Genomic DNA, 8,709 nt, shown 5'->3' on the forward strand with positions numbered 1-8,709 from the left:
CAGCGGGGGAACCCATCCCCGTCCCCGTCCCCTGACAGGGATCGGGTTTCCCCGACCCCGAAAAATCCCCGAGCTTTTTTTTGAATTTTGTTCAACACAACAACAAATCAATATATATCACTATATTTTGTCATCATCAACAAATCAATGTGTACACAGATCAGATCACACACAGATTTAAATTAAAAAAAATTTAATCTAAAAAAAAAATCTGTTTTTAACAACAATATGTTTTCATCATCATCAATAAATCAATATGTGTACACAGATCAAACCACACACAGATTAAAATTTAAAAAAAAATTAATCTGGGAAAAAAAAATCTGATTTGAACAACAATACCAGAGGGACAGATCTAAGTACACAGATCATATCACAGAGATAGTGAGAGAGAGAGACATAACAGATCTGGGTTCAAATCTAACAGATTTGAGCGACGGCTTTGACCAGGCGTGAGATCGACGGTGGCTGGTTGTGGCGGTGGGTTCGGTGGTGGTGACAGAGAGACAGACCTGCGGCGGTTGCGGTGGCGGTGGCCATGAGGAATAGAGAGAGAGAGAGAAAGAGAGAGAGAAACTGAGGTGAGAAGAAGAGAAAGATGGGGGGTCGGGGCCAGCAGTGGTGGTGGTGGTGTCACCGTGACCGTGTGATGACAGAGAGAGAAGAATGAGAGTTGAACGAGAAACTGAAAGACTTGAGAGAGTTAGAGAAAGACGAAAGAGTGAGATGAGAGAGAGTGAGAGATGTATGAAAGTGAGATATATAATTATAATACAAATATAATTATAATACAACAATAGGTAGTATACACGCGGGGAAGCTTTGGGGAAATTTCGGGGTGGGGTGGGGCTGGGGCCGAGAAATTAATCCCCGTCCCCCGCCTGAAAATCATCGGGGATATATTTTTCAATACCAACCCCGACCTTATGGGGAATAATTTTTGGGAAAAAACCTATTTATCGGGACGGGGCGGTCCGAGTCCCCGTCGAGCCAGGTTGATATTGCCATCCCTATTTGCAATCACTAGTAACCCCTATACCCGCAAAAATAATAACATTACACGAGACCCAACCAATCATACAAACATTAACTAAAACATCACGCGTCTGTCATATTACGTACATGCACAATATCACATTTGGTGTCACTAGTAACTCCCAAAATTGCGATGTTAACAACATCACCTAAAACCCCACATTACACACCATTTAAACATCCCATTTCGAGCATCGACTTTGATGTCATATTGTTCCACAAACAACCAAAGTAACATCAAAGACACCCATATCTGTTGTCATCACACCAATGCACGATCAACGCTGCCGCCGATGGATTGATGTGAAATCGCCGATGTTACGTCGACAACATTAATCGCACTTCTAGATGTCTCAGTGCCTACGTCGCTTCACCTCTATAAATTTTACTAGAAGGGGTTTTTGAATTTTCTAAGGTTTTGAAGGGGTTCTGTAATGTTATTTGAGAAATAAAGAATGCTAGGTGCAACGTTGCCAAATCTAGCGTCTAACTCACACAAAATGAGGATCAACACTGCAACATCTACAAGAAAAAGTTGAAGTTTCAATTTTTGAGCTTCCGTTTTGTTCGTAATGGAGGGAAAAGGAAAAAGTTGCTATAGTATGCTTTTGGGCGTTTTGGCAACTACAATATCACCTAAACACCCAATTTACCCCTCCAAATAGCCAACCCATGTGTTACATTCATAGGCTTAACTGTAAATAACATTGACTTGGGACCTTTCAGTCTACAAAATAAATTGCAGGACTATATGGTTCAAACTATCTAAACTTGGGATTTATTAGTGTTTTTCCCTATTTAAAAAAACTCATTTTTTATTAAAAAATTTAAAAAATATGTTTATTAATTTTATTATTATTGTAATTGTATAAAAATTAATAATTTTCTTTTTATTTTAGACATATAATAAATAAATAAAATTATATATATTAAACGTGTCCCCAGTGTGTCGTGTCCCCTATTTTTTAAAAATTTACGTGTCCCCGTGTCCGTGTCATGTCCGTGTCGTGTCTCGTGTTCATATCCGTGCGTCATATCATATAACCATGGATATCCCAAGAACTAGTGCAAAACTCAACAATCCAAAGTCAGTTGCAAGGGAAATACCTTGAATGGGAGCAACAATAATGATTGATGATTGTCGCGTAACAGTTTGAGTTCAATAACAAACATTATGAATCAAACCAGAACATGATTCTCCAAAAACCTAAAGGTTCAGATTATACAGAGCTTAGAATTAGAATTCGAAACTCAAGAGATTCATATATCTAATTGAGATAAGTCATCAACCACAACAAGCAATGTAAATTATAGTTAAAATTTGAATCAAATTGTTTACCTGAACCGAAGCTTGAGGCACACGATTCTTAGCTGACGCCTAGCCTGTACCTAGCCCCTACTATCTCCATTGCCTACACCTTGCCTATCAAAACCTCCCAATTACATTTCTCAGCAAAACAGTCCCTACCTAACATGGTAACCATCTAATGCAAAATGCTTATATCCAAACATGGCATTTTTTTATTTTTTTTTCTAGGAAATCCAATTTTAAATTACATTTTCTGACAAAAACAAACTATTTCTCAATAACTACACATCCAATTATCCACACTTATCTCAGCAAACTCACAGGAAAAATAAATAAATAAAATAAAATTGAAAAAATAAAAATGTGGAATCAAATAGAAAGAAATCAAGAAAGTTGAATTGGTAAATATGAATGAATTTGGTGGGTTTTAATGTTTATCATAAAGGGGTTAGGTAGAAACGAACAGGAAAATAAAACCCACAAATCTGTAGAGAATCTCATGCGATTTTGTGGAAAATGTAATCAATCACCTACTTATATAAAAGCATGAATTGAGTGAGAATGCCAAACAGAGAAAAATGGGAAAATTTATCAAGTGCAGCTGAGCTCACCGATCTTCGATTGTGCCATGTGGCTGGAGTGGTCTGCCTGGGAATCCAGTCAATGTCGAAGAACCAAGTATGTCTTCGGTGTACCAGGAGAGAGAGAAGAGAGGTAAAGGAAGCAAATATTGGGTTTGTTTTTTGACATATTATTTTAAAAATAAAATTTTGAAGAGAATTTAAAAATTTTGAAAATTTGTTTAATTATATATTTTGAAAATAATTTTCAAATGCTGGAGTTTGGGATAATTTAATATTTATTTTTATATTTTTTGTAGTTGATTAAATGGGTGTAAGAGAAAAAGTGACTGAGAAAAAGAGAAGAGAATGAAAAAGTGATTATTAATGTGTAGTTGAAAAAAAAAATTAAAAATTTTCAACCAAACATGTTTTTGGAGACAAACCAAATAGACTATTCTTTTTACGAAAAAACTAAGCCTCAAAATTTGGCACCCCAAATTTATCCACAAATGGATATATGTGGTGGAGATTGAATTCAATTCATGCTTCACTATAGATCATGTATGAAGAAAAATATTATACAGTGTATTAATTTTAGGGGTACTTACGTGTAGATCCTAATAAGTGAACTTATTGTCTAATAGGTCCTATGAGAAAAATTTGTCATAAAAAAGGTTACTAATTGTAAGTTTTAGCGACAATTTATAAAAATTATGACAAAAAAGTCACTAATTGTCAATTTTTAGCGACATATGTAAAAAATTGTCACAAAAAAATATTTTTAGCGACAATTTTACCAAGATTTATTTTCAATAGGACTTGATGAGAATTAAGTCCAACTATTAGGACCTATTGGTAGTTTACCCTTAATTTTAGTTATATGGTTTTATTATATTTATTTATTTTTTAAAATAGTGATGATATATTTTTAAATATAATGTTATACCAACAAAACTTATATAATATTAAAAAGTCAAAAAAAAATCATATCATCATCAACAATAATATATATCATCACTGCAAATGTGAATTTTAAGAATATTAACAAAAATAAAATTTAGATCCCAACAAAATATATATATATATATATTATAATTAATTTAATAGTGGGTCGGACTGAGTTAAAAATAAGGGTTGGTCGATGTCCATCCCTGCCTCCCCCATGTAGTTGGCCACAACCCTTATCTCCATCAGCCCTCCCCTCCCCTCCATTTCCACCCGAACCCCTCCTCCTTATTCTTCTTCTTCTCTTCAAACCCTAGATTTGGAAATTTGAATCAATCTCTCTCTCCCTCTCTCATGAAGAAAAACAAAGATTGGATCAAACAGTAGATGAGATGGGTCGCTGTAACAACTCCGACCCATGATTGCTTATAATCCTTGATTAAGAATGCCTAACAAGTAATTAAAATGAAACCCCAAGTTAATTGCATGTGTTATGTGTTATATGTATTTATATATGTCTAACATAGAAATATCTATTTGAATTTCTGTTTCAATATGCGAATTGAAAGCCTTATCGGCATTCGAATATGAAATTGACCACGTCAATGTATTACTTGGGATTTTTAGAATTTTAAGGAAGATTTAATTAGAATTCAATTCGGAACCAAATAATTAGAATAACATAATAGCAATTAATTAGTTGTAAGTCTAGCTTAATTAAACTTCTTAATCAAGCCCATATAAGGCTTACAAACACATTCTAGACACGTCATTTTCATCCTCCTTAAGACAAAAATGTCAGGGAGAAGAGATAGAAAAGAAACCTAGGGTGTTTGAACTTAGGGTGAGAGGGAGAAAGAGGGAAAAGAAAAGTGAAAAGAATGATCTAGAAATGTACTTTTAAAAGTGCTAAAATCGTGTAGGCCGTTCGAGCTCAACTTCCTTCGCTTGAGCGAACAACACAATTACAAAAGGATCACTTGAGCGATCATTCCACCACTCAAGCTAAAAATGAGAAGTCCTAGAAGTTTTGCAGAGCTACAGTGAAACTACTAGGAGCTCATATTCTGTGCTCAAGTGACGATTCCTTCGCTCGAGCGGTCTAGCCTGTAAACTTATGAGGTACTGGGAGCAGCAATTCTCCGTTTGAGAGACACTTTTTTCGCTCGAGCAGTCTCGCCTGTAAACTTGCGATATATTGGGAGCAGCAATTCTCCGCTCGAGAGACACTTTCTTCGCTCGAGCGGTCACCTGGAACAAGATGTCACAATCTCTCCCCCTTAGGAAATTTCGCCCCCGAAATAACATTCACTCCCAATCTGATAATAAGTATGGCAATAACAATATACTTATCAATCCTTAACAACACCCAAATAAACAATATATCAATTTAAAACCAAAACCAAAGACAAGGGAGAATTAGAAGATTATAGTTCATTTCCAATTTATCATATACAAGAAAAAAGCAAGGAGACAATTACATCACAAATTTGAAAATAAGTTTGGGTATTTCTTGCGGACCTCAGCTTCACGTTCCCATGTCGCTTCTTCAACATCGTGAGAGAGCCACAATACTTTAACTAACGGAATTGTCTTACCCCTTAACAATTGCTTCCGTGTATCTAAAATTTGGATTGGTCTTTCTTCATAAGACATATCTTTATCCACTTCAATCTCCGTCTAATCTAACACGTGAGAGGGGTCTGGTTTGTACGTGCGAAGCATAGACATATGAAACACATTATGGACTTCGGAGAGTTGTGGCAGTAAGGCAAGACGATATGCAACTTCTCCAATCCGTTCGATAATGTCAAAGGGGCCAATAAATCGAGGAGATAATTTTTCACTCTTGCCAAACCTCATTAATCGCTTCCTCGGAGAGATCTTCAAGAACACATGATCTCCAACTTCGAAAAACAAAGGCCTTCGACAACGATCGTCATCGCTTTTCTGTCGGCTTTGAGCAGTGACTAATCTTCGTCGAATAAGGCTACCTTTTTAGTTGTCTCACAACTAACTCAGGCCCAAGCATAAGAGAGTCTCCAACTTCTGTCCAACACACCGGTGATCTACAGGGACATTTATAAAGAGCTTCAAAAGGTGTCATTTCAATACTAGCCTTGTAGCTATTGTTATAAGCAAACTCAACTAAGGGTAGGTGTTTCTCCCAAGACCCTTTAAAATCTAGCACACATGCCCTCAACATATCTTCTAAAATTTGAATAGTACATTAAGATTGTCCATCGGTCTGTGGGTGATAAGCAATACTGAAATTCAATTGGGTACCCAAAGCACTTTGGCAACACTGCCATAGTCTTGCTATAAAACGGGGGTCTCTATCTGACACTATACTCACTGGAACCCCATAGAGGCGAACAATCTCACGGATGTAAAGTTCAGCTAGGAATTCCATAGAATCCCCCATGCTCATGGCGAGGAAGTGGGCTAATTTAGTGACTTTGTTGACAATCACCCATATTGTGTCATTACTTATTTGCGTTCTGGGAAGGCCCGTGACAAAGTCCATGTTAACATGCTTCCATTTTCATTCAGCAACTAGAAGAGGTCATAGTAATTCTGTTGGTCTTTGGTGGTGTTCGGCCTTAACTTAACATTTGGACACAAATGAAGCTATATCCTTTTTCGTACCCCTCCACCAAAATTGTCGACTTAGGTTATGATACATTTTGGTGCCTCTCGGATGCACTGTAAGATATAAATGATAAAAGTCTCGTAAAACTTTATCTCTCATTGATTTAGGCACAAGTAACTGATCAAGGTAACGAATACTAGAATCGGTATAAATGTTCAGGCCCCTCTCTTCTTTCCCTTACGAGATTCTCTCTTGAATTGCATCCACCGCCGAATCACCCAATTGTGCTTCTGCTACTCGCGCAGCAAGGGTCGGTTGTGCAATAGTGGTGAATAAGATGGCTTGTTCAAAAGACTCGTGGAGTTGCAAACCAAATTCATTAACATCCCTTGTCATTTTCCATTCCCTCACCGCTAAGCTGGCTATAGTACTTATGGACTTTCTACTCAAAGTATCTGCTACAACATTGGCTTTACCAGGGTAGTAGTGTATTTCAAAGTCATAATCTTCTAAAAACTCCATCTATCTCCGTTGCGTAGATTCAAATATTTATGGGAGAATAGGTATTCAAGGTTTTTGTGGTAGGAGAAGACTTCAAATTTCTCACCATACAAACAATATCTCCAAAGTTTCAAGGCAAAGACAACGACGACAAGTTCTAAATCATGCGTTGGGTACTTTCTCTCACGAGTCTTCAATTGGCACGATCCATACGCCACCACCTTGCCCTCTTGCATCAAAACACACCCTAACCCCTCTCTAGAGGCATCACAGTACACGGTATATCCCAGGCTGCGTTCAGGAATAATAAGAATAGAAGCGGTAGTCAATCTAAGCTTTAGTTCTCGGAAAGAATTCTCGTAAGCTTCATTCCAAACAAATTTCACTCCATTGCGGGTTAATCTAGTCAATGATGATGCTATGGAAGAGAAGTTCTTTACAAACCGACGATAGTAACCGGCTAAACCCAAGAAACTATGAATTTCAGAAGCATTTTTAGGCTGCTCCCAATTCTGCACGGCTTCTATTTGTAACACCCTGGAAGATCCTTTCCGAATCCTGTCCACTTGGCATTACTACCATACAACCCATACAAATAAAAGGAGAGATAGTAATAAGAATATAACATTCATAATATTCTATCCTTTTGAAATATTCTTCAACAATTACAACATTGTTCCATTGCATCCCAAATAAAACAAAACAGAAAAAGGCAAGAAATGTCTACAACAATTACGTCCTAATTGAACTCCTTACAAAAGTACATCTTCAAAATATAACAACATATAATTACAACCCTTGTAAACCATGTTCAACAAAATATGATAAGACATGCCATCAAGTTCCCAAAAAGGTTCCTTCATATCAAAGTAATCACTTGGTGGGCACTTCATCTTCATATCCTGAATATTGTTAGTTTTGGGGTGAGCTTAAGCTCAGTAGGTGATGAATTTAACAAGTTACATAGCCAATTGAAAGACTTATGATCATGCAATGCAACATTTGAAATTATAGATATGTAGGTGGGTACAAAAGTCAAATATGTAAAAGAAAGATATGATGCATGAAATTTGTTCCATCTTCCCACATTCACTTCGGGTGGTAAACATGCTATGACATCCCAAGTAAAAGCCGAAAGTCAAAAAATATATGTATAATTATAGTTTTGAAAATTGAAAATAGTCCCACATTTGCTTGTTCCAGAAACGGCGGGCTCGTAGACACCCAAAAATGTTTTCTCACATTCGTCTGATGATATGCACAGTAAGGGTAATTGGGCACCTCAACTTCCTATGCGGGGTACCAATTACAATACACAACTCAACTTAACCCGACTCACTACCCGGACTCATAGACAATTTATCCCTTTACAACATTTTAACTTTCATTTCATTATGAGGTCAAGAGAGAATGTAAGATGCATATGATGCATGAATTTGGAAAGCCTTTGATTTTCCTAAAATAATCCCAAATCATAACAACTCAACATTTCTCACATCAATAATAAAGAATACCTCATAAGCAATTCTCATTATCATCAAGGGTTATATAGGGAAAGAGTTTCAAATCTTGCATTCCACCCTTAAAGTTAAATAAATACATTCAATTTCATGTTTTTGAAACCAATTGAGCAAAACCCCTCTTTATTGAATGAGTCTTAAAGTTAGGGTTTAGGGAAATTTGGGGTTTCTCTCTCATATACAAATTAAAGATCAACTCTCATCATCACTTACAATAGTCTTCAATAATAAACATAATTTCAT

The sequence above is a fragment of the Camellia sinensis genome, chromosome 11 (assembly GCF_055761805.1).
Source record: "Camellia sinensis isolate YWXY chromosome 11, ASM5576180v1, whole genome shotgun sequence".
Taxonomy (NCBI): domain Eukaryota; kingdom Viridiplantae; phylum Streptophyta; class Magnoliopsida; order Ericales; family Theaceae; genus Camellia; species Camellia sinensis.